This window comes from Gorilla gorilla, chromosome 21 (assembly GCF_029281585.2).
Source record: "Gorilla gorilla gorilla isolate KB3781 chromosome 21, NHGRI_mGorGor1-v2.1_pri, whole genome shotgun sequence".
NCBI classification, from domain to species: domain Eukaryota; kingdom Metazoa; phylum Chordata; class Mammalia; order Primates; family Hominidae; genus Gorilla; species Gorilla gorilla.
Genome location: NC_073245.2, coordinates 32,049,104 through 32,071,952, shown reverse-complemented (window position 1 = coordinate 32,071,952; position 22,849 = coordinate 32,049,104). Strand labels below are relative to the sequence as shown.

General features: G+C 41.0%; 1 long non-coding RNA gene across 1 annotated transcript; it reads right to left on the bottom strand.

Moving 5' to 3' along the window:
• Nucleotides 1–1,912: 1,912 nt before the first annotated feature.
• On the bottom strand, nucleotides 1,913–22,467 carry LOC109024346 (uncharacterized). Its single transcript, XR_002003832.4, has 4 exons — nucleotides 22,273–22,467; nucleotides 7,887–8,136; nucleotides 3,100–3,178; nucleotides 1,913–2,065 (listed from the first exon to the last, which is right to left on the bottom strand). It is a non-coding gene; the product is annotated as an uncharacterized lncRNA (long non-coding RNA).
• Nucleotides 22,468–22,849: the final 382 nt, after the last annotated feature.

Sequence of the window (22,849 nt, the reverse complement as noted above, 5' to 3'; positions counted from 1 at the left end):
AGTATTAAGATGGGAAATTAATTTTGTTTCATTGTTTCCTGGTAATGACAGCAAAATTAGTGTGATCATGTTCTGCTGATTTTGTTTGTGTATATGTTTGCATACCTTCCATTGTCATGAAATGGTAACTGGATTGAGTCACTTACCCTTGGAAGAAGTCTCATTATTGTCACTAAGACATCAAAATCCCAGCATTTTTATTTTGGAAATTGACAAACTGATTCTAAAATTAATATGGAAGTGCAAGGGACCTAGAATAGCCAAAATAACTTTTTTTGGAAGGAAGAAAATAGTTGGAAGACCAAAACTCACTAATCTTAAGACTTATTATAAAGCTACTGTAATCAAGACAGGTGTGATTGGTACAAAACACAGACAAATAAATCAATGGGAAAAAATAGAGAATACAGAAATAGACCCACATGTATGTAAATAACTGATTTTCTACAAAGGTGCATAAGTAATTCCATGGGGGAAAGGGTAGTCTTTTCAACAACTAATGCTGGAACAATTAGATATTCATATACAAAAAATGAACTTCAATCCACACCTTGTACCATATACAAAAATTAACTCAAATGGATTGTAGAATGAAATGTAAAATCTAAGACTATAAAACTTGTAGAAGGAAACAGGACAAAATCTTTGTGGCCTTGAGTTAGGCAAAAACTTCTTTGCTATGACAGCAAAGTCATGGTCCATTAAGAACAAATTGGTAAACTGTATTTCCACAAATTAGAAACCTTTGTTTTTGGACCAACATTGTTTCATTCATAAAAGAATGAAAAGGCAAGTTACAGCCTGGAAAGGTATATTTGCAAAGCATAAGTCTGATAAAGGACTTACATTCTGAATACAGAGCCCCCAAAACTCAATAACTTTAAAAAATATTTTAATAGGCAAAACAGACACTTCACCAGAGAAGATATATGAATGATAAATAAGCACATGAAAAGATAATCAACATTGTTAGTCACTAGGGAAATGCAGATTAAAACCACAATGATATACCACTACACTCCTGTTTCAATGGCTCAGATTAAAATGACCGTCAGGTGTTGGCTAGGATTTGGAGGAACTAGGACTCTCATGCACTGCTGGCAGGAAGTGAAATGGTACAGCCACTTTGGAAAAAAATTGGCAGTTTCTTTAACAGTTAAATATACACCTCCTAGTTGATCCAATAAAAATGAAACTATCCATAGAAAGATTTGCACTTTATTTGGTAATAGCCTAAAACTGGAAACAAGCCAAAAGTCCATCAACATATAAATGAATAAACGAATGACAGTATACACAACAGAATATCACTCAGTAATCAAAAGGAATAAAACACTGATATAAGCAACAACATGGATGAATCTCAGAATAATGATGGTGAGTGGAAAAAAATCAAAAAAAGATTACATCCCATATGATTCTATTTATATAAAATTCTAGAAAATTATCATTAACCTACAGATCTATAGTGCCAGAAAACAGATCAGAGGTTTCCTCTTGTAGGATGGCAGGGGGCAGATTAGGAAGGGGCAGATGGAGGAATTATAGGTATCCAAGGAGATTTGGAAGGTGATAGTCGTGTTTATGATCTTGATTTTTGATGATGGTTTCATATGGCAAAGCACATCAAATTGTACATTTTAATAATTGTGGTTTATTGAATGTCAGTTATACCTCATTGAAGTTCTTGAAAGCATATCAAAAAGCAAAATGTCTAAATTCATTACTCAGCAAACATTTACTAAACTTCTGTTTATCTGTTTTTTGTTGTTTTTTTCTTTTGTCTAACTCTTCTCTGTTTCCTACTCATATCTTGAGTGAAACAGATATAACACTTTTAATTCCACGTTTTGATAATTTAGTGATTGTATTAGTCAGTTCAGGCTGCTGTAACAAAATACCACAGGCCAAGTGGCTTAAACAACAGTTTATTGTTTCACAGTTCTAGAGGCTAGAAGTCCAAGATCACGGTGCAAGCAGGGTTGGTTTCTGGTGAGATCTTTCTGGTCAGGTTGCAGATGGCCACCTTCTTGCTGTGTCCTCACATGGCCTTTCCTTTGTGCACCTGCAGAGAAGAAAGAGAGATCTCTAGTGTCTCTTTTTCTGCTTATAAGAACACCAGTCCAATCAGATTAGAGCCCTACACTTATGACTTCATTTAGCTTTAATTACCTCTTTAAAGACTCTCTCTGTCAATGCAGTCATATGCGGGTTAGTGCTCCAATATATGAATTTTTTGGGGGGGCATGATTTAGTTCATAAAAGTGATATTTAGTTTTATTTTTTAAATCTTTGTCCAAATATAACACACAGTAATAACTAAACATACACAGACCTCTAGAGAGGATTATGGACCCAGGTCAAGCTATTGTCAGGGTCCGTATTCTTGGTGAGTAGGACCATGTGTCTCAAAACCCTGCTAAAAATTCATATTTCTTAGCCTCAGCCCAGGCTACTAAATCGGAATCTCAAGGGGTGGCATTTTTAAATAAGTATCACAGGAGATTATTGGGTACACTGAAGCCTGAGAGCAACTAGACTCCATTTCCCTTTAACTGCGACTAATTGTTATTCCAGACCCTTTCTGTCTTTTACACTATGGGTTGGAAAACTTTTTTCTGTAAAGGGTCAGATTATTGTTTTAGACTTTCAGGGCCATACAGTCTCAACTGTGCCATAGTAGCAAAAAGCAACCATAGACAACAAATAAACGAAGAGCATGTCTCTGTTCAATCAAATTTTATTTACAAAACAGGCCGGCGGGGCTGTGGGCCATTTAACCAGAGGTATAGTTTGTAGACTCCTGGCCTAGACAGTCTATTAATGCTACCTACTCAAGAGACAACCATGTTGAGGGTGGTTTTACATTTTCTTCAGGTGAGAACAAGAGTTGATTCTCTGAGATTCAGAATTCGAATACAGATTCATGGCCAAATCATCAATAAATAATTTTGAATGCAGATTTCTGGGCTCTCCTCTCATCTACTGAGTCAGAATCTTAAGAAACCAGGGCTCTGGATGTCCTTAGGCTCGCCAGTGACCCAGATGCACAGACAGTGGTAGGGATTCTGGAAAAGGATGCAGCATGACCATACTTACTTTGCTCCAGGTAAGCTGGAGTGTCGCTGCTACAACCAGTGGCTTCTCCTCTGCATGGCAGACACTGCACCCATGGCCACTGTAGGGGGAATTTCTTTTTTAATATTTGTTCAATGAAATCCAAGGAAATGGGAAAACTCACCTAAAGCTAGCCTGGACCTTAGCCTTTAGGGAAAATAGAGGCTGCGTGATCCTCCTTGGGAAACTTCAATGGCTCAGAAAACCAGACACAGTCCTGCTGAACTACATGCAGGCCATTCCCGCCATTCCCATCCCATTTCCCCATCCTCTGCCCCATCTCTTGAGAACAGGATTCTGAGAACCAAATGGGGAACTGAAATAAGTGTGTGCTTTAGAGTCAGATAAATGAGGGTTAAAATCATAACTCTGCCATTTTTAAGCCAAGGGAACTCAATCAACATAGAAAAGATTATTCTCCCTGAACTTCAGTTTCTCTGTTTTCAAAGTGATAAAATGGGAATAACAATAAATACCTCATAAAGTTGTTCTGAAGATTTAATGAAATAATGGAGCTGAAACTTGACCTATCACAGACGCTTGCTTGGTGTCAGCAGAGGCTGAGTGGGCATAAGCATTATTTTTAGTAAATGTTTGAATTTAGAATAATTTTAGATTTATAGAAAAGTTGCAAACATAGCACAGAATTCACCTATACCCTGCACCCAGTTTCGTCTATTGTTCACAGCTTATGTTAGTGTGGCACAAGTGACTCAATCAATGAACTAATATGGACACATCATTATTAACTAAAGTCCACACTTCATGAAGACTGCCTCAAGTGTCTTCACTCTGTCCTAGGATCCCACGTAGAGTCCCCCATCACATTTAGTCATCTTATATTGTGAGCCTCTGGGAGACCCTGGCCATTTGACACTCCTCTTGTTTTTCATAATCTGGACAGCCTTGAGGAGCACTGGCCAGGAATTTCGTAGAATAAATGTCCTTCAGTTTGAATTTGTTAGATGTTTTTCTCATGGCCAGACTAGGGTGACGGGTAGTATTTTTTATTTGTCTTCTCTCTGTAGTTTCCATCCAATGTCATTCAGATCCTCAGGTGATGGGCCATCCAACTCAGAATAACAAGGCCAGGAGGGAGAAGCCTGTCATTATTTATGGAACCAGGGCAGCCACAGGAAGGCATAAGTGCAATAGCACTACACTGAGCTTAGATTTGCAAACAAAAAATGTAGTTCTCACTTGTTACACATGTGCTTGATATAAAGTTAATTCGGGATTTTGTCCCAGGAATGGGTGCAAAGTAACAGCTCTTGCTAATTCCTTAACTGTAGGTAATAAATAGTAATAAAAAGTTCTCTTTGTTCATCACCACTGAGTTGCATAATTTGCAGGCAGTTTACATCTCTGTGTCATAAAATTTAAAAAACAAGCTACTCCTTCAAGGTCGGTTAGTGAGAACTTGAAAGATCTGAGTCGGGCCATCAATAAAATGTGGCAAAATGAGATCCAGGTGGACAATCTGTCGTGTTCAAAAGTCTGAAATGAAATATGATCACCAAATGATACAGAAAATTTCAGCAGCTAAAATTCAGCTTAAGATTACTTAGAAAAAGTTGCCTACACTGGATAACATCTGTTATAGATGCCAGAGATGCAGTTGCTATTAAATTGTATAAAGTGTCTTTTAAGTAAAAACATCACATTTCTTTTCCACTATTATCAGGAACCAAGACAACATATTATTGCAAAATGTATGCTGCCCAGAGGGAGTGTATGACAGACTTTGATGAAGCTAAAGCCAAGATCAAGGAAAACTAAATAGGAAAGATTCATTATTGACTCCCTTCAAGCACACACATAACTCCCATACATGGGAATGGCAACTACATGCGCATATCAAAAGCCGAGTACTTGCTCAAGCTCTTAAGACTGAAAAATATAGTTTCCTCATCTGTAAAGTGAGCAGGCAGCACTAAATGATCTCCAGGGTCTCTTCCAGATTGAAAGTCCTAATGTCCTGTAATTCTATTATCCCAGCCTTTGATATGGAATACTCAATGAGAAATAAGCTCAAATCAGGCCTGACAGCCAAAATATAATGCAAAGAATCAGTCTTCCTACTCCTAATGCACTAACTGAATTAATGGTTTAGTAGTAATACATGGCTTGTCCTGACAAATTCCATTCTGTATCTGGTAGCAATACCAGCGGGGGAGGGGAGATCCTTGGAAAATACAGCAGCAAGTGTCCATAATGAAAATGCCTGTTGAGCACAGTTTACTGTGGGCTAAGTTTAAAATCAGCCCAGATTGTTAAAGAAAAATACACATCAGGAGATTTTCCAGGAGATTAGTTGGCTTTTTCCACACTTGAACTTTGGGAACTTGGAAGTCAGCCCAAGATCTCATAACTTGGCAACAAGGGGGTGGGGTGGGCGTGGGGGACAGGTTTGGAGAGTGTAGAGAGAGAGGTTTGGATTTACTCTACTTCCCTCTTTCTAACACTTTTCTGATATCCAACACAGTTCCTCTTCCTTTAATAAGTCAGTAATACCAAAATCAACAAACACGGGAAAGCTGACTAAACAGCAATTGGCTCTGGCCTGCTGTAGTTACTACAATGAAATGATGCCATTAACTGGCCCCAGCCCCATCCTGCTCAGCGCTGAGATTTCTAATCTTACACAGCTGTGCAGCTCCTGGGCCCCTAGAGTTCAGAGAGTCTGACTCAGGCCTGAAAGATGCCTCATCCTCGACTCTGCAGATCACCAAAGAGGGTCACTTAGTTTGCTTGCCCTTGCTCCTCACAATGTAGCCAGGCACCAGCAGCATCAGCACCAGCTAGGAGCACCTGGCAGACTCTTGGGCCCCACCCCACGCAGACCTACCAAATCTCAATCTGCGTATTAACAACTCCGCAGGTGGTTCCTATGCACATTGAATTTTGGAAAGTGCTGGCCTAGACCTTCCCTTTGCTTTCCTCTTTGGGAGAGAGAACAATGTAGCAACTTTAGGTACTTCAAGGCTTCAGTTTTCTGAAAGGGGACCACATTCTAAGCATCATAAGAAGTGGCATCCAGGCTGGGCATGGTGGCTCACGCCTGTAATCCCAGCGCTTTGGCAGGCCAAGACGGGCAGATCACCTGAGGTCCGCAGTTCAGCCTAGCCAACATGATGAAACCCCGTCTCTACTAAAAATACAAAAATTAGCCAGGTGTGGTGGCATGCACCTGTAGTCCCAGCTATTTGGGAGGCTGAGGCAAGAGAATCGCTTGAACCCAGGAGGCGGAGGTTGCAGTGAGCTGAGATCTCACCACTGCACTCCAGCCTGGGTGACAGAGCAAGACTCCGTCTCAAAAAAAAAAAAAAAAAAAAAAAAAAAAAGAAGCTTCATCCAAACAGAGAGTTGGAACTTTTTATGGGATTCTGCTCTGTGTGGCAGGTTAATTGAGATGGTCCTTTGTTGTTTGTTTGTTACCCCTCCACATGCAGACCCAGAATCAGCATTTGGGGGATGCGGAGACCAGGGACGACTCCTTCCTCCTGGGAGAGCTGGGATTCCAGTCCTGGGAGTGATTCTGGGTCATCAGGCTGGAGAATCACACTCTCTGCTATCAGCATCCAACCTACTCGAGTCCTGACCCCACACTGCCAGGAGAGTCCAGCAAGCCCTGAGGGCCTGAGCACAGCCAGGCTGGACACTGGAGGCAGCCCTGGGAGATGGTATGTGGCCTGTTCATGGAGAAGCTGGTTCTACCTCCCGGCTACCTTATTTAGGTGTGGTTGCATTTAATCACCATTTTTTTTTCATTGTTGTTTCTTGAACAGATGAACCCCCATACATTCACAATGCCCCTTCTAACATATTTCCACCGTATTCTAAACCATTGCTACTTAAGAGTGCAATCCAAGGACCACAGGCCATTGGCATGCCTGTGAGCTCATCACCTCTGCAAGGCTCATGCCCCACCTGGTCCCACTGAGTCTGAATGTGAATTTCAAAAGATCCTGCATGATTTGTGTGCACATTAAAGTGAGAAACATTGTTGTAAGCAACTGCTGCATACCATGAAAAGACTGTTGGAAATGTGCTCAGAGAAGAGCCCTCCTCATCCTCTCCCTAACTGTACCATAACACAGAGCTGGTGCTGAAAAGACAACAGCACATGGTGTGTCTGTGTGATTGCTTGTTTCTCAAAATTTCCTTTTCTCTGAAGTTATTTAGAGGAGTATTTCTTGAAGTGGGCTTCTTTTTGACTTTACTTTGACCCACTAGTTCAGTACTGGTCCCAGTTCCCAAAGAGTTTGGTTTTTATTGGTGAGATGGGGTGGTGGATCATCGAATTAACTGATGTCCATCTGCAGCTAAGTAACTGGGTGGGTTCAGAGGCCTTCCTCTCACTGACTGCTTAACTTCTCTCCTCTACATTGTTGCTGTCCTTTTATGATACTTTTCCTCACTTCCTAGGCATGGTTCCTACATTACGTCCATCCTCAACCCTCTTTCTTCCTGGCCTTACTCAGCTTAATTCCAGAACATGATTTATAAAATATTAGTCTAAATAACATACTAAACTTTATATGTAACTTGATAGTCTCTAGAAATATGCCCAAGTCAGGTTGTTTCTATGACATTTCTGGAGCCAAAAGCAAAATACTAATCACAGTTAAAAAGGAAACTTCACTACTCCCATTAGTAATACCCAATCAGTGACATATTCAGTTGCCTGCTAAATTCTGAAACCTGAAAAAATACAGCATTGATGTGACTTACCATTAGAAGCAATTAATAAGATTATAATGACTTACCAAGAGTTACCTTTTATGATTATGAATCTTTGTACGTTGATGTCGGGTTTTCAACAATGTGACTTGTCTCTTGAGGACAGGAATCATAATTTAAAGCCATTCGCCTTCCTAGTGCTAAGCAGTGCCCAGGATCCCACAGAGTGATGGCTATACTGGGAGTGATGGTGCCAGTGATCACCAGGATGGAGATTTTGCCATTTTCAAGATAGGTTCAACCCTTTCAGGATGTAGATTTTTTCTTGCAGTTATTCTGTTTTCCAGAAAGAATTAAGTTTAGAAACAACTATAAGAATAGGAAGTCTAGCAGAAAGGATCTTGGGTCCTTCAAGAATGATTCCTCTGCTACAAAAAGGTTCTTCCCCTTTAGAAAGGAGAGCATGGGGCCAGGCACAGTGGCTCACATCTGTAATCCCAGCACTTCGGGAGGCCGAGGCGAGAGGATCACTTGGGGTTGGGAGTTCGAGACCAGCCTGGCCAACGTGGTGAAACCCTGTCTCCACTAAAAATACAAAAATTAGCCGGGCATGTTGGTGTGCACCTGTAATCCCCGCTACTTTGGAGGCTGAGCCAGGGGAATCACTTGAACCTGGGAGGTGGAGGTTGCAGTGAGCTGACATCATGCCTCTGCACTCTAGCCTGGGTGGCAGAGCAAGACTCTGTCTCAAAAAAAGAAAAAGAAAGGAGACCATTGGAGAACCTAAATTTTGGGTTTAATATAATTTCATCAACCATCATTTGAAAGAAGGCTCCAGGTTCTCCAAAATGTAGCCAGGCATCAGCAGCATCAGCACCATCTGGGAGCACATTAGAAAGGCAGACGCTTAGAAAAACAGTTCTCCAACCTGCAGCAAATCCTGCTCTCTCCTCCTTTAAAATGTCATATTTCCCTATAGACATTAGTCGTATGTAATGTATCTATTTGGAAAATGAATTTATACCTAGAGCAAGCCTCAAAGTAAAGCCAGGAAGAGAAGGGGTTGAGGATGGATGTAATGGAGAAACCATGCCTAGGAAGCAAGGAAAAGCATCATAAAAGGACAGCAACAGTGTAGAGGAGAGAAGTTAAGCAGTCCATGAGAGGAAGGGCTCTGAACCCACCCAGTTACTTAGCTACAGATAGACATCAGTTAATTCCATGATCAACCACCCCCATCTCACCAATAAAAACCAAACTCTTTGGGAACTGGGACTAGTACTGAAATAGTGGATCAAAGTAAAGTCAATAGGTACCCATGCTTTCCCTTGTAGCTTCAATTCTAGCCACCAGTCATACTCAACAATCCAAGTTTCATGAACTCACCTCTTTGAGCCTTTGTGTCTGATGCTAAGTCTGAAAAGAGCACCTTTTTCCTATCTGACCCAACCTCTACTCATGCTCGAGGCCACTACTTTCCACAGGGAGTTTTTGCTGATATTCACACATGCAAGGCTCTCTTGTGGTAGCCTGTGTTCACTCCTGTTGGAACTGATAAAATTATCTCTTTTCTTGTCCTCTTCCTATCTCAACTGTTATCTCCTAAAACATAGAAATAATTTTGTTTGGTTAATTTGTGCCTCACATACTGCTAGGATATGTTAGATGCCCAATACTTATGTATCTAATCAACTCATCAGTATTCTATGATACTCATTGACCAGTATTCTTAAATACCACCGGGTTGTCAAAAAGTGGCTCTTACATGAAAAGAAATTATTTTCTAAATTACTGTTTCATATTTGTCTTTACATCCATCACTTATTCCTCCTCAAAAGAAAAGGGGAAAGAAGCCTTGTTATAGCCACAGTTTCCTATTCTCACTCATAAAATAGTCATTTTATGTTGCTGTTGGGATGTAGGTGGTTTGTGCAGGAACTTGGGGTGATAGAGGAAAGCCAGACTCAATGATTTTTTGGTCCTTTCCACTCCAGAAGATGTCTTCAGATATTCCTTTTTCTCCCTCTCTTTTCAAAATTAGGTGGGACCTCCTAGGTGACGCCAAAATCCATCTCTCCACTAAAGATGTTTATCTAGCTGCAGACAAACTTTCAAAACTTCTCTTGGCTCCTCACCCAGAAGATCTGCCAGGGAAGCACAGAACGGAGAAGGAGGAGGGGTGGAGAAGCACACTTTGTGCTTAGGGACTCTATTTTCCTTCCCCCAATCTTCTACTCTCCCACTACTGTGTTTTTCTAATACTGTCTACTCTTCATCATGGTTGAGAAGCTACTGAGCTGGTGTTTCCTAAATTCTAGAACTAGTGCCTGATTAATTAGCAAATAATTACAAAACAATATGCAACCTCCAGATGAAAAGCTTAATTGCAGAGTATTACGTCAGGACCTTAGAATTAATAGCATATAATATTTACACTATTCCATTGCTGATCTCTGACCACTTCCACAATTTCTGCAGAAATTAGATATTGTCTTTTTAAGCTATAATTGTCTCAAAGGGAAAAAGAAAAGCTGACATGACAGTGCAGTCCTTCCAAATAGAACTTCATGATCAGTTCATTGACTTGGAGGCATCTTAAAGAAAATTTTAAGATCACCTAGATCAAATCATCCATTTTATAAATAGGTAAAGTGAAGCCCACAGAGGCTTTGGGGATTGTCCAAAGGCCAAGACTTGAGTCTCACATTTAATCTAATCTGGCATTCATCTCAGCAGTAGTTCTCAAAGTGCGCTCCACAGAGCAGTAGCCTCAGTATAACCTCAGGACTTAGAAATGCAGACTTTCCACCCCATCCAGACCTATTGGATCAGGGCCTCTGGTGGTCAGGCCCAGCAATCTGTGTTTTCACTGGCTCTCCAGGGTGTTCAGATGCACCCTCGGTTTGAGAGCCACTGCAGATGCACTACATACCATCCAAAGGTTGCTCAAAAGTAATGGGCAAGTCTTCTGACTCGAAGATCATGTTGACCAGGGAGTGGGGTGGAGAGAAATATTCTGATAGCCAAAGGAGAGGCGATCCAATAAGAATAAAGATGCAAAATAAGAAGGAAAAGTAGGCTCAGGACTCCAGTTGGAATGCCTATTAAAGTAGCAGCAAGATCCCTGCTTATCCTTGGCTATGAAATAGTGACTCTTCCCTTTCAGAAAATAAAACATGAGAGGAAGGAGGAAGATAAAGAACCACTTTCCTTTCCCAATCACTTTCTTAGCTCCAGAAAGTTTGCCTCTTAAGGAATTTAATCAGGAAATAAGATCTCAGTAGGAAGTGGAGTAAGTTCTTTCTTCTACAAATCACCTGACAGTTTCCAAAGTCGTTAATCAGCATTTTCAATTCCACTCCTCCCATATGTGGGGCTCAATCTCTCCTTCCTTTACACGGTGGAGAGCATGGCTTTCTTCCTGCGGTCCAGTGTCACCAGGCTTATGTCTTCATAGCTCATTTCCGAGGAGATGGGGGAATCTTGCCTCATAGCTTTTGGCTTTCAAAGTGCATGAGAAAACCCTTGTGGGTCCAGCTTGGTCATTCTGCTACAGCGTGGACTATGTTCCACGGACAGACAGAAGAGACACCATGATTAACCAGGTCTGTGTTACAAGACTATGCTCTAAGCAAGGAAAAGGTCACTGAAATTGGGGATCCCCACCAGTGAACCATGGCAAAAATGAGTGGAAGATTGGTGTTCCCAGTGGAAATAGTGGAAAGATGGCTGCTATGTCCCTTCTCCCAGCATTGGCCTTATGGAGTCTCACAGTAATGATTCGTCTGATCAACTATGGATGATGATAAACTGACTTTTGTTATTAAATATTTTGCCATTGCAGGACCCATTTATGTGGTTAACAGATTGGAGAAGGTGTAACACTGTGAGATTTGAGGGGGATGCAGTTCTTGGTGAAATTAAAACAGCAGATTATGGTAACTCAAAGTCCAAACACAGACATGACTCATGCTAATTCAGAACAGAGATTCAGGAACCAAAGGCCGCATTATCCAATCTTGCTTGTATCTCATTCTATTGGGCTAAACCTTGAGATGACAGTAGAAAGAGTATTATCCTTTCCATCTTACCAAGGAGAAAGCTAACACCCAGAGAACTTTACTAACACTATTAATAGTAACAGAGCTGCCCCAGATCCTAATTCAATGCCCTTACAATGATATCAGATGGCTTTTACAAAAGAAAAGAGAAAGATAATCAGGCCATCAAGGTAAGACCATCCTGGACACTCATAAACATTCTGATGACCACAGAAATAAGCAGAAAGGTGGTCAAATATATGAATATTGTCATTTATATGAGAGGGAACCGGAGGTGAACATGTGTCATATACTATGCTTTCTTCCTCCAAGTGAATTTTCTAATTAGAGTTCAAGCGTGGTTCAATTGGGGGTGGAGGGACTAAAATATGGAACTTTTATGGATCTGCTCCTGTGTCTTATTTTATATCAAATTCTTGACCATTCTCATGAGTTTAGATCTGATTTATGATGACTTAGGAAATTGCATATAGATCCATCACTGCTGAAATAATGTGACCATCTGAAAATGAAGGTGGGGAAAGACCCTGAATCCACTCCAGGAGGTCATTTAAAATCTGAGGGGGAAAAATAGATAAAACATAGAGGAGACCAGCAGCAAAATAAAACCCAGCAATGTGGTTCCTGATTGAGAAGCTAGGGAGTGGAGAAGCAGCAAGCTGTGCACAGTTGGAAAATGCAGGGAGTGCTCATTTCAGTGGCCAGGTTTTGAACATGTCAGTTTAATTATGATGCATCATAGTTGACAGCAATGCATATGGAACCAATTACAGCACATGTTAAAATCAATTATTGCATATTTCAGCTATCCTAAACACTGGAAAAAGTGTTCTGTGCATTGCTGCAGATTTCAACTCCACTAATCATTTTTACTATCATGGTTCAACAAGAAAAGGAAAATATATATATATATATGTATGTGTATGTATAAATATATATATATGTATGTGTATGTATAAAAATATACATATATATCTATACTGAGAAAAACACGTTTCATAACCAACATCAAATGCAAAGCACAGAAACCGTAGCAATAGATAGAAAAGTTTCAAACGTTTGTTCTTACAGAAGTCTAATCTTCCATCATGCCTTTTTGAAGAGAAATAATGAAAAATAAAATTCCTTGCTATCTCCCAAGCACTGTTTTGATCAATTTAATCCACTTGGGCCTCTTTACCAGCAGTGAGGTCCATTCTCAGCTGCTGTCTACTGGCTATTTTGGTCAAAATGTTTGCCTTAACTGTTTACCCTGTTTCTGTGGCCTTTTCTCCCCCTTCAGATTTCTAACTCAAAAACTATCCTTCAAAGTCCACAGCTTATTCATTTTCTGTTTACTTTTATATGCACCAGCAAATAATTGGGTTATTGAAAAATGAAGGTGAGGAGGAGGAGGAGAAGGAAGGTGAAAAAAGTGAAGGTGGATGGCATTTGCCATTCCTCGGAGATTTGCACATATCCTGGTTGTATTAAATCAGCAGCCTGTATGGTGTGGTGAGCTCCAAAATACGTTTCCTGTGAAGAAGGCTTATATTCTGCAAATTTCTACTTCCTGTTCACTGTGCATAACAAAAGTCGCCATAACAAAAGTGAGTTGCAGGAAACCCACTGTGTCTGAACTGCACTGAAGGCTTGGGGACACACACTGGTCTCCCATGGTGATAATTTATCTACACAAATCCTCCCGTCCTGGAATGAGGCAGGAGCTCCAAGGTGACCAAGCATTCCAAAAAAAAGCCACACGCCTCACAAAACTTGGCTCCAGGGAGCAGGTGGGTGTGTATCCCGGGAAAGGGATCAGTGGCGTCTGAGTCAAGAAGAGCCCAGTGGTCCAAGCAAGAGCAAAGAAAAACAGCCCATGCGGTTTAGTCAAGAGAGAGCCGGGCAGGATGTCGGGAATGCTGACTTCTCTGCTCAGCAGCTTGCCCAGCTGGGGCAAGGCACTCAATGCCTCGTTGTCCTCCGGACTGTCACCTGGCAATGAGGGAAGTATATCAAAGAGAGAACGAGGCCTCTGAATTGCTTCAGGGCCCATAAAAGGAGGACAGCTCCATTTTGAAGTTTTTGAGGATCAGGGTGGGAACAACTTGTGGTTGTTTGTTCTGTGACTAAACGATGGACCCCAACTTGTGCCAGCTGCATTTCATTCATTTGTTCCTTCCTTCCTACCTACCTTCCTTCCTTCCTTCGTTCACTTAAGAAGTACTTATTTTGAACTAGTCCTAGAGATACCCATTCTCCTCTAGTGGAGCTGATAGATTACCAGGGAAGACAGCGGCATCAATAACCACATGGACATTAAGGGAAGTAAAACAAGACCCAGGCCCCTGGGTTGTGTTCTGGATAAAGGGAGAATCTGCACTATACTGTACACATGCCTGTGATCTGCCACAAAGGGAGTATGGTGGGAAAGTGGAGGAGAAAGAATCCAACATTGCCCCTTCCCAAGAATTTGATGGACTCTTAAGTCTGCATTGTGATTCAAATGATTTAAAGGGTATCTTGTGTTCCATCCAATAAGTGGGGACATGGGCTGTGTGAGCTGAGTAGGAAAATCTGCTAGTGGCCATTTGTGAGTTGGAGGACAAAGCTCAGACATAGTTTGGGACGAAGGAGTTTCATGGGTCAGGGTCCCAGAAGGATATGGAATTCACCCATATGGTTCAAATGTAGAAATGCTGTCCAAGGGGCGGCAGACAGAATGTAGGCAGAGTAAACCAACAAGGGTTGGGAGGCCCCCAAAGACTAACAGCAGTTTGGAGCAGTTTGGAGCTATTACTGCCCTAGGAGATACTAGGAGCTAAGGAAGAGGGCTGCAGGGGAAGTGCCCACCAGAAGGGAAGGGTACAACTGCTGCTGGAATTGTGACCCCAAGGCAGGGAGGGAGTGGAGGAAGAAATGCCCCATCTCTCTCTTCTGTTTGCCGACCTTCTTCAACAGAGCCCAGATGTGGCATTCCTCAGCACAGATCAGTTCCTCAGCAAAGAAAAAAGTATGTTTATATGGCTGGAAGTGACCAGAACAAGGGCTCCAGCAACCCCAGAACATGCCCAGTTGCCCAGGGTTCAGGGACCATTATCTCAATGTATCTGTAACCAGATCTGACATTCAAATTGGGACACTCTAGAACATGATTCACCCCAGCAAAGGTGTGCAAATAGAGTGCGAGACAGGAGCCAGCTCTAGATGAAGAGACCTATGAGCAATGGTCTAGAGCATCATGCCCCCAGCATGCTTTGGGCAAGCTTATGTGGTTAGGGAGGGAGGCTTGGGAGAGAACCTCAGAAATGTTGAGAAAAGTCCTAGAAGGCTTTACTAAAGCATTTGTACTTGATTCTAAAGCAATGAAAACAAGCTTTTGAGATGAGCCCACTCACTTCACCTCTCTGTTCAGAAACACACATGTGCTTTTGACCCCAATGGGTTCAGTAACAAGCTTGTGAGTAGACGCGAGTGGCTTCTACCAGTTGAAGCTCATCAGAAAAGCAATCAGTAGTTTCATGTAGTAGTTAAGAGCATGGGTTCTAGCCTTGGGTATGCCACTTACCAGCTGTGTGACCTTGGGCAAGTTACAGATAGTGCCTCAGTTTCCTCATCTGTAAAATGGTGATAAAAATGGCACTGACTTCACTGGATTGCCTTGAGGAGTAAATGAGCTCATATTTGAAAAGATCTGAGAACAATAATTAGTATCCATCTTCATAGCAGCCACATATAATGCATAATAGTTACATATTCAAAAGAGATATTATTGTAACACCAACTGACCAAGAACCCTGAAAAGATACCCCTGAAGAGCACCCATAAAGAGATTTCAGCTATAAATAAGAATCAAGAAAACATTAGGCTGCCAGCTCATCAAAATTGTCCCAGCCCAGACCACAGAGCAGAACAAAGACATCTGAGAGTTTTTGCATATACTCCCTTATGACAGAGAGAACGGCCACATACAGTCTAATGCTGAATGTGCACACGTTGTGAATATTTCCAGACCTACAAAACTTCCAGGTGGCATGTCACAGTATTCTAGAGGCAAGCTGTCTCTAGAATGTCACAACACAGAACTTTCCTGAAGGCATCTCAGAGCCAGAGGTGTAAACAGCAGAGACTAGCTCCCAGGTCATCTGCCTGTAACCCTCACTGTTGCTAAAACATTCCAAGAAATTATTCTTACCATCCCATCTGATTCACTTGGTACAAGCAGCAAGTGCAAATACCCATGTGTGGTCTGAACCACATGACCCTTCAAATAAAAAATATAAAATATGTCATAGTATTTTCACAATCCTCTGCAAAAAAAAATGCAAATTTTTTTTCTCTTTTTCATTTTTCTGTTAACATTCATAGCTCTACAGCTGACATTTGGTCTTCTAAAATGTCTTATATAGATGTATCAGAGGCTTAGGCAACTGAAAAAGTGGAGGCATAAGGAGGTGTTTTGTAGTTTATCAGACTGTGAGTACTGATACCTCATTAATTTTTAATGCTTCCTTCGGCAAAGGCGGGGCAGCGTTTTCCTCCGGCAATCTTAATGATGCAAGCCCTGCCACTCACACAGGTGTTAATGGCAAAGTAATTTTGAGGTTTCTGGATGAGACAAACATTCCACATTTGTAGAACAAACATTCAGGAGGGATCCAATGTCAATGTTTCCTACGGATTTTTATTTAATAGCTCTGCTGCCTAGCCTGCTGGGATGCTCTCAAGAAGGGACACTGTTGTCCAGTCAGTCCTTGCTGAATCACCCATGGCCACTACAGCTCAGACATGCCCACATTGTCCTCACTCCTCACCACACCCTGGAGAGGGCATCTTTCCTCCACATGCTGTTCAAAAATTGGCACAGCAGAAGCGGAGCCACAAGACACCTGGACCAGCCCAGAAAGTCTCTGCAGCATTATTAAGGCAAGGGTGCTCCAGAACAGTTGTTCTTAAAATGTAATTCTGCAGTTCACCCAGGAACTTGTTAGAAATGCAAATTCTCAGTCTCCACCCCAGACCTTCTGAACCAGAAACCCTGGCGATGGAACCCCACTATCTGTGCATCAACAAGCTCCCCCCAACACCCCGCAACAAGTGATCTGATGCCTACTGAGATACCCAATCAAAAATTACACAAATAAAAATGTGGTTTTGTGTAAGTAAGGTTAGAACACTATCTGCATGGTGAAACCCTACAAAACATAGGTCACATTTGTTGCTCAATCTAGAAAGAAGAGACCTAGGGTCCAAATGTCAGTAGAAGCTTCAGGACATTGAGGAACTGCCCTTGCCATTATTTGGAAAGAGAGAAAAAGACTACCCCTGCTCCCTCACCCAGGAAAAACAAAATGCCCTAAAGGGTATAATTTAACAGAGCCATTTAATGATCAGAAAGGGGCTTCCTTTGTCGGTCAGAAGGAAGGAGGAAAAAGGAAGCACATTCTGCAGCGAGGGAGAGAAAGCCCCTTTGGCAATCAGGTGAAAGCCCAGTTAGAGCATGGTTTTGGAGCACAGCAGGTCTGGGACTACAGTCTTTGGGATGATGTGACACTCCCTCAGCAACCTGGCAGACCACAAGGACAAGAAGGGTGATGATAGATGATACTGGATCAATTACTTGGATTCCACCAGTTAAGTAGGAGGAACTTAAATCAGAGCTAGAACTCCAGCCACCATGCTATGCAGGAAAAGGAATAGGAAAACAGCTTATGATTTTTACTTCCTGGCTGGGAAGCTTCCTGGCTGGGTCTGCTATGCAAGCAATAAAGTGGTTTGACCTGCCTGTTTTGACACCATGTACACAAAGCTTAGTCTGTATATGGTCTTGAGGATTTTAGAACACTTGGCTTGGAATTTTATAGCCTCATGTTCTATCACAATTCCAAAAAGATATCTGCATGAAAACAAGAGTTTTGGAATCTATTTAACAGAGCTACAGTCCTGATATATAGAAGAAATAATATTCAGGTGGCATCCTTTGTCTATCCATGGTGACTCAATACCTGCCTTCAGCCTTCTAGGGACTTTTCCTTCCACTTCCCACATAAACTCTTCCTTCAGCCAGGCCAGCTGCCCTCACTGTCACAGCGTCCAGTGTTCAACACTTCCTATCTCTATGCCTTGGCCTATCATGCCCTCTAGGCTGAATGCTGCCTCAACTCCCTCTCTGGTTACTTGCTCCCAGGACTCTCTTACTCCTCTGCATCTTCACTGTTCAGTTTCCCTCTCTCTGACTTTTCCCTTGTTTTTATGTGTTCATAATTCTCTGCCCTGTGCTGTGCACTTGGACTGGCACAGGAAGTAACCCACATGGAATCCGTGCAGGCTACCAGCTATACAGGTTTGGCCCCAAAACCAGTCAAATTTGTACATAACCGGTTATTTACATTTCAATTCCCGAATTTTACCAAGGTAACTGGCTGAAATAAAAGTAATATCTGTTTACAATGACTTTAAAAAGGATTTTTTTTCTTTCAAGTCTTTGCCAGATTAGAAACACACAACCTATGTTTCAGAAAACTGAGGAACTACAGGTGTGGAAAGAGCCCAGCAGTGCTTGCCACTTTCTTAGACTGAGAAGTAAGGTGGGCTCTTCCTGCAGAGGGTAGAGAAACGGGGTGAAGAAAAGGAAGGGCAACAAGATTGAGTCCACCCATTCTATCCATCTATCCCTCCACCCTTCTATCCATCTGTATTAGTTCATTTTCACACTGCTGATAAAGACATACCCAAAACTGGGAACAAAAAGAGCTTTAACTGGACTTACAGTTCCACAGGCCTGGGGAGGCCTCAGAATCATAGCAGGAGGCAAAAGGCACTTCTTACATGGCAGCGGCAAGGAAAAATGAGGAAGAAACAAAAGTGGAAACCCCTGATAAATCCATAAGATCTCGTGAGATGTATTCACTATCACAAGAATAGCAAGGAAAAGACTGGCCCCATGATTCAATTACCTCCCCCTGGGTTCCTCCCACAACATGTGGGAATTCCAGGAGAAACAATTCAAGTTGAGATTTGTGTGGGGACACAGCCAAACCATATCACCATCCATCTGTCCATTCTTCCATCTATCTAATCATACATTCATCTATCCATCCATCCATGCATCCATCGATCCATCCATTCATCCACCATTCATTCATCTGTCATCCATCTACCTATCCATCCACTCACCCATTCATCCATTCATTCATCTATCCATCCACCTTTCCCTTCATTCATCAATCTATCTATAGATCCATCCATCCATATATTTATCTATGTCTATCTACATATTATGTTATACAATTATATTATTATATACTGTAAAATTATAGTAATATACTATTATTAGGATGTAGATTCAATGGTTATAACAAAAAAAACCCTACCAATGGTGACTTAAAGAAGATAAGATTTCTTTCTTGCTTGCTTAAATACACAGGCTTAGGCAATTCTGAACTGATGTGGTGGCTCAACAGCATCAAGGACTCAACTTCCTTAGTTCTCGCTTTGCTGTCCTCAATGATTAGATTGCACCTCCTGGTCTCATGTGGCTGCTTCAGCACCCACTGCCATGTGCAGAGCACAAGGGACAGAAGGAAAGATATGAGCATGACTGAGAGGTGATATCCACCATCGCCACTCACATACCTTTGACTATAAGTTTAGCATGTGGCCACCACCACTTTAAAGGTTCCTTTGGACAAGGGACCACACTCAGTATACACTCAGATAAGCTATTACTAAAGGAAGAAGGATGAAAGGGATATTGGACACCTGTATCTCTGCTATACTGGCGATCCTGACTTAATAATGTGGAAATTCCTAAATTATAAAAGATATTTATATATATACAAAATTATTTTCCACAGAAAGCACTAACGTGTATGGGCTGTTTGCCATCGTGTGCCATCTGTCACTCCAGCTTCCCATTGCCATCGTTATCTTGACTGGGCCTTACCACAGCACTCCATTTCTGGGTGGAGATTAAGTTCATAGACTGTCAAACTTTCCTTTATGTTTTTAAACTTATTTTATAGAGTGGGATTTATTATAAATGTCATGCAATTTTATTATAAAATAATTCAAAAATGCAAATAAGCAAACAGAAGGAGAGGAAAGAGAGAGAGCAAAAAAAGAAGAAGAGAAAGAAAGAAAAACATTTTGTGGTTCTATCCCACAGAGACCATGACTTGTAATTATTTGGTGTACATCACTTTATTTATTATTTTTCTACCAAAATAAAATTACAAAGTATATATGACCTTGGAACTTAGTCACCCCCTACTTAACACAGACACTTAACAGTACAGTATAGATTGGGTTCTATTTGAATACAACATTTCTGCAAGAAATTTGCTAATATCTATTACAATATACCATTGTAAAGATGTTTTTAAATTAATCTAACTATTGTTGAAGATGAAAGTTTTACCACTGAAAACAATAAACAATAAGCTCTGCGGAAATACAGAGCAAAAGCAATGAAAAAACTATGTTATCAGCATTTATGCTTTGAAATCTTAGATTCTTTTGGCAGTCTGTAAGCAAAAAGAGGACAAGAGAACTGGAATAAGTATTTTATCAGCAAGATCATATTTGCAAAACTATTTTATGAGCACAGGGTAAATGGAGAGCTTCATTCCTTTCAAGAGAAAGAATTCTAGAATACATTCCATTACCAATACACATCCCTATGTGAAGATGATCAAAAATATGTGCATTGAAAAAAAGAAAAAGAGGAAAAAAGATTGTAAGATGTCCCAAACAGAACAGATTGCTCTATTGTAGCTGATGTTTTCCTCTTTCCCTATAATCAAGCATCAAAGGCCCTAACAGACAATGGCTAAGTTGTCCCAGATGGCGGCACACACATATGGGAAAAGAAGACCAGTGCATGACTGTGCTGATGGGGATAGGATGCATTTCCTAAATGTCCATCCAGGAGGACAAGGCAGGCCTGGCCAGACCAAGGCTACAGACACATCCAAAGAATTGGAAACGTGACAGTGCACCAACCGAGCAAGCCTATTTGGGTGCCAGTCATACAAGCAGCATGCATAGGTTGCCTCTCGTCTGTAACAGCATCTCGTACTCATTAGCCCACTGGAGCCTCGTGCTTCCAGGGCAAATGTGAAATAAATTAAACCGACAGGGTCCTGCTTTGCAAGAATTTATGTTGTCTTTTTTTTTTCATAGCCATATTGGGCCCCGAAAAGGGCCTCCTGCTCCAACCCTAGCCCCAGCTTGCATCCTGGCCAGGTAATCTAACATTTATGAAATGCCTCATTCTCCACATTTAGCTGGAGAGACAAATCCTTGAAGACATTAAGGATATGTTTTGCTTAAAAGCAAATTCTGATATATAAGATATAAGCATGGGGTAACTTTTTATTCTGCAAAATAATTCTGAACTTTATAGAAGAATTTCTCAGACAATTTTGTTTCATGTGAGCTTTTTAAGTAAGAGACAATTTACAAAACCATTCATACTCAACTTTTTTTCTGAGAATTCATCTATTGTGTAAAGTTAAGTACAACCACATTGTTAGAGTCATCATAATTAGATTGCTTAATTCATACAACAAAAGCCACTAGTAACATTGTGTCTTATGGTTGACAAAGCACTTTCATAACTATGATCTTTCATAACTATGACCTTTCATAACTATGACCCTACAACAACCTCCAGTGAGGTAGTAATTACTATTCTCTCTGACACACTAATGAAGAAAACTGAAGCTCAGAGAGGTTGAGTAACTTTTTAAGAATACACAGCTCGTGGATGATAGAAATGGGGCTGGAATCCATTTCTTCTGACTTAACCATACTTTCCTCTCATTTCAACTCCTGTGGTATAGAACCAGGATAACCGTATGTCCCAATTTTCCTGGTATCACCCGTTTAAGCCTTTTTCCCAGAATAAATTTATTAAGAATGTCTTCTTTTATTCTCGAAATTGACCCTGTTTGTATGATAAATGACAGAACAGTGTTTTATGTTCCATATTTTTCAGGCTGTAAGATTTCTTGTGATGCCACATAGGGATGGGGAACAGGGGAAGAGGTGTAAAGACCAAGTAGGCTAAAGAATCCCTAATTGCATTTCAACTGTAGTACTCATACCATTATCTGTTTTTGTGTCTTTGTTCCGTTTTTAAACAAAACGGAAAACGGATACTACTCTTTTAAAACGTTTAAAGCCTTTTATCTATAAAAATAGTTGCAGAAGTAAGACTATGGAATACACTTCATTAGTACAATCTAACCACTACAGGTGGAAAATAATGGATTCTAATACCAACACTGAGAGACTTATACATTCAACAAAACCTAACAAAGCATAGGCTATCATATCATTTAAGACTGGTGGTTGCTATTAACTGAAAATCCAATTCACTGATTTAATTAAAAAGTAAAGAGAAAAAATAATGACAGTATTGACTCACATAACTAAAAAGTCTGGGACTAGATCCAGATGCTCCAAGCTGTCATTAGAAGTTGGTTTCTCCATCTTTAACGTCTGCCTTACACTCTAATTGATCCATTCTCAAGATTTCTACTGCTCCCTGGGAGTGCAGGGTTTATATAGTGCCAGCAATCTCAGCAAAATGCTTTGTATCTGCCTGATGCGCCTTACTCTCTCCATTCAAAGCCATCAGGACAGCCAAGTGAAAGCAATGCTCAGGTTGGTCCACAGGAATTGCCATCCACATTCTGTACCTAGAGGTGGGATCTGCCCAAAGTATGTGTCAGGAGAGTAGAGGAAGACAGATTACCCCAAGAATGAAAGAGGGGAAATCATTACAAACCATGCAGATACTAAAAGAGGGAAAATGTATGCTATACTATACTATCACATACTACAGATAACTCCAGGCTGGTAAACTAGATAACTTAGATAAAACAGGGTGATGTTGCATTTTGGAGTTGAAGATTCCATCCTTTCTTTTGCACCCGTATCCTAGATTCTTGGGGTAATCTGTCTTCCTCTACTCTCCTTATAAGAGAGAACATGTGGTAGTA